This window comes from Bidens hawaiensis, unplaced genomic scaffold, assembly GCF_021521415.1.
Source record: "Bidens hawaiensis isolate Kalapana, Puna unplaced genomic scaffold, B.hawaiensis_p1.1 tig00056586_1, whole genome shotgun sequence".
NCBI lineage: Eukaryota > Viridiplantae > Streptophyta > Magnoliopsida > Asterales > Asteraceae > Bidens > Bidens hawaiensis.
Genome location: NW_027500178.1, coordinates 32,501 through 36,948, shown reverse-complemented (window position 1 = coordinate 36,948; position 4,448 = coordinate 32,501). Strand labels below are relative to the sequence as shown.

The window sequence follows — 4,448 nt, the reverse complement described above, 5'->3', positions numbered from 1 at the left end:
ATTCCCATCAAGCGACGGGTAGAATCCTTTGCAGACGACTTAAATACGTGACGGGGTATTGTAAGTGGCAGAGTGGCCTTGCTGCCACGATCCACTGAGATTCAGCCCTGCGTCGCTCAGATTCGTCCCTCCCCCCCAAAAGCGTGAACCCATCCCACCCACTACTCCAACCCAACTGAGGCATTACTCCAACCCATGTACGAGTCCAACCCAACTTAAGCAAACTCCACCCATGTTTTACTCCAACCCTAAGTACAAGTCCACCCCAAAAGCAACTCCAACCCATGTTACTCCAACCCCCAGGTACTAGTCCGACCCAACCCAAACATCTCCAACCCAAACTTGGACTGGTACTAGCCCAACACAAACCATACAACTCCAACCCAAACTTGGACGGGTACTAGTCCGACCCAACCCAAGCAACTCCAACCCAAACTTGGACGGGTACTAGTCCGACCCAACCCAAACAACTCCAACCCAAACTTGGACGGGTACTAGTCCGACCCAACCCAAACTTGGACAGGTAGTTGCCCACCCTGACCCAAACAACTCCAACCCAAACTTGGAACGGTACTTGCCCACCCCAACCCAAGCAACTCCAACCCAAACGTGGACTGGTACTTGCCCACCCCAAGTAAAGAAACTCCAACCCAAACCAGGACCGGTACTTGCCCACCCCAAGTCAAGCAACTCTAACCCTTACTTGGACGGGTATTTGCCTAACCCTGCTCAAACAACTCCAAACCAATGCAATGATCCAACCCAAGCACAACTCCAACCCAGTTGATGAATAACTCCAACCCATATATACAAGTCCAACCCAAGTCAAGACACTCCAACCCCAAGCACAACTCTAATCCAACAGAGGCATAACTCCAACCCTAGCACAACTCCAACCCAACCGAGGCATAACTCCAACCCAACCGAGGCATAACTCCAACCCAAGTACTTGTCCCACCCAATTCAAAAAACTCCAACCCCATGTTCAACTCCAATCCAACAGAGGCATTAACTCTCTAACCCGAGTACTTGTCCAACTCAAACAAAACCAACCCAATTCTCCCACCCTGAACCTAATAAGGCAAAGAGGCTGTATATATATTACACACATGAAATTCGTACGAGTGTTGTCAGTGTTGGCGCGGCACCAAGCTTAAACTCATACAGTCCAACTACGAGCCCGAGGCTGGCCGTATGTAAATCATACAAGTGTTGGCGCGGCACCAAGTTGAAATGGCACGTGTCTTGAACTTTTGCGAGAAAGTTGGAAATGCACAAAACAACTCAACCCAAACATGGCACCAAGTCATGCACAAAAACATAAAAGTATCAAAAAAAAGGGTTGCAACACGAGGACTTCCCAGGGGGTCACCCATCCTAGTACTACTCTCGCCCAAGCACGCTTAACTGCGGAGTTCTGATGGGATCCGGTGCATTAGTGCTGGTATGATCGCAACCGAAATAGAAGCATTAGCTTATTCATTTATACATTTCCCAAAAGGTAAAAAAATAAAAGAATCAAGACTTCCCAGTGGGGTCACCCATCCTAGTACTACTCTAGACGAAGCACGCTTAACTGTGAAGTTCTGTGGATACGAGGCACAAGTAGCTGCAATGCTATGAATGTGTATATCCACCATGATTATATTGTTTTATACAATCACCACATGACATTTAGCAAACTGGCCTGTAATCCTGGCACTTTACCCGATAAGCTGGTCATAAAGTTTCCTCTCATGTTCGCAAGTCACGTCGCCCGATAACCTGGCCACAATGACTTGCAAAACCAAAGCTGGCCGGTAAACCTGGCACGTTACCCGATAAATGCACGGCACGTTGCCGGTAACCTGGGCACGTTGCCCGGTAAGGTTAGCACGTTACCCGATAAAATGTCGGCGTTGCCCGGTAAAGTATCCACGTTGCCCGGCAAACCTGGCCCGCTGCCCGGTAAGGTTAGCACGCTGTTCGACAAACCTGTTACGGTCCATCGGCTTCGGGTTAACCCGAAGACATGATGTCATGATTCCATACCCGTTAACGTCGACCCATTCTGTAAAAAAACCTGGAACGTTGATGTCGAGCGAGCCCGGTCCGCATTCGGGTCCGAGCACGACACGGATCTACGTTTTAAACACATGACTGACTAACGATCGTGACCGACTAACGATTCCATAACACACCACCTATACCCATGATAATGCTTCCCCGCTACAAGTCCCATTTTCGTGAAACTTGTGGTGACGTCGAGGGCCCGAGCACGACACGGTCAACGTGTTGACCCGAAAACATGAGGTTACCAACCCCGACCCCATAAACCGCTCATAAAGTTTCCTCTCATGTCCCGGACGCAACGCCTCGTGTCATTAAAGCGGAGTTGCCCAAAACAGGCCCACGGGCCCACCAAGCCCGGCCCGCGGGCCCTTCACGACACGAAAGGGGGTTCATTTCTCTTGGACAGTCATATCTCATGGTCACGAGTACCCTCACAGAGCCTCGTGTCGATCCAACCCCGTTTGGACACCTTGCCCCCACCAAAGGCCTTACGGACCAACCGGGCCCACCAAGCGGCCCGTCCCGACCCGAAAACCAAAATTTTTTTTTTGGGAAACTCATATTTCAATGTCCCGATGCCCCACGCCAAATTTCGTGTCAATCCGACCTCGTTTGGTAGGGTTTTCAAAAATTATGATTCCTCAAAAATTTAATATCTGTTCCTGTCACTATGCTAATTGTTCAGAATGCATATATAGGGAAGGGGTGGGTGTTGAGCGCCCATGCCTGGGCAAAGTTGGCTACCAAGCTAAAATATGGAGGTTCAACGTACGAGAAACCAAAGCCCCTCCCCCATGTTGCATACGAAGCTTGCCCAACGACTTGGTTTCTTGCACAACGACCCGAGTATACTGCCCCAAAGTTGCACGCCCATGGCCAGGCCAAGGCATGCCAAGGCGCCCATGGGCAAGCCAAAGGCATGCCTAGGCACGGCCAAAGCAAGCCAAAGGCACGGCCAAGGCAAGCCAAAGGCACGTCTAGGGCATGCCAAGGCACGCCCATGGTCAGGCCAAGGCTTGCCAAGGCACGCCCATGGCCAGCCCAAGGCATGCCAAGGCGCCCATGGGCAAGCCAAAGGCATGCCAAGGCACGCCCATGGGCAAGCCAACGGCATGCCAAGGCGCCCATGGCCAGGCCAAGGCACGTCCAAGGCATGCCAAAGCTCGGCCAAGGCAAGCCAAAGGCATGCCTAGGCACGCCCATGGCCAGGCCAAGGCATGCCAAGGCGCCCATGGGCAAGCAAAAGGCACGGCCAAGGCATGCCAATGCGCCCATGGGCAAGCCAAAGGCATGCCTAGGCACGGCCAAGGCAAGCCAAAGGCATGCCAAGGCAAGCCAAAGGCACGTCTTGGGCATGCAAGGCTCGGCCAAGGCATGCCCCGGCACGCACATGGCCAGGCCAAGGCAAGCCAAAGGCATGCCAAGGCAGGCCAAAGGCACGTTCAAGGCATACCAAGGCGCCCATGGGCAAGCCAAAGGCATGCCAAGGCACGCCCATGGCCAGGCCAAGGCATGCCAAGGCGCCCATGGGCAAGCCAAAGGCACGTCTTGGGCATGCAAGGCTCGGCCTAGGCACGGCCAAGGCAAGCCAAGGCAAGCCAAAGGCAAGCCTAAGGCATGCCAAGGCGCCCATGGGCAAGCCTAAGGCATCCCAAGGCAAGCCAAAGGCACGTCCAGGGCATGCCAAGGCGCCCATGGGCAAGCCAAAGGCATGCCAAGGCACGCCCATGGCCAGGCCAAGACATGCCAAGGCGCCCATGGGCAAGCCAAAGGCATGCCAAGGCACGCCCGTGGGCAAGCCAAAGGCATGCCCAGGCACGCCCATGGCCAGGCCAAGGCAAGCCAAAGGCATGCCAAGGCGCCCATGGGCAAGCCAAAGGCATGCAAAACTCGGCCAAGGCATGCAAAACTCGGCCAAGGCACGGCCAAGGCATGCAAAACTCGGCCAAGGCACGGCCAAAGGCATGCCAAGGCATGCAAAACTCGGCCAAGGCTAGCATATGGGTGCCTTCAAAAATTATGATTCCTCAAAAATTTAATGTCTGTTCCTGTCACTTTGCTAAATGTTCAGAATGTATATATAGGGGGGAGTGGGTTGAGAGCAAGCATGCCTTAGGGAAGGTTGCCCCCTTGTCATGGCTGTGGGCTGCCATGACATGCTTGCTCGTCCGTTCTAGGCATGATTTAAGGTCGATGGTGGGTTTACGAAATTTTGTGGTGCAACGACACGTCCCTTTTATCCAAACGAAGCGTGGCTGGGGTGCTGGGTTGCTTTACTCGTCCAAGGCTTGATTCTTGGCTTTCCTGGTTTGGTTTCGAGAAGCGGCTGCCGAGGTGTATTTGAGGCGATGGCTAGGATGTTGGATTCCTGATTGATGGATCCCCAACTGATTTGT

At 53.2% G+C, this 4,448-nt stretch overlaps 1 non-coding gene across 1 annotated transcript; it reads right to left on the bottom strand.

Annotated features, from left to right (window-relative positions):
• Positions 1–1,339: 1,339 nt before the first annotated feature.
• On the bottom strand, positions 1,340–1,458 carry LOC143601502 (5S ribosomal RNA). The gene has a single exon (XR_013147670.1). It is a non-coding gene; the product is annotated as a 5S ribosomal RNA (ribosomal RNA).
• Positions 1,459–4,448: the final 2,990 nt, after the last annotated feature.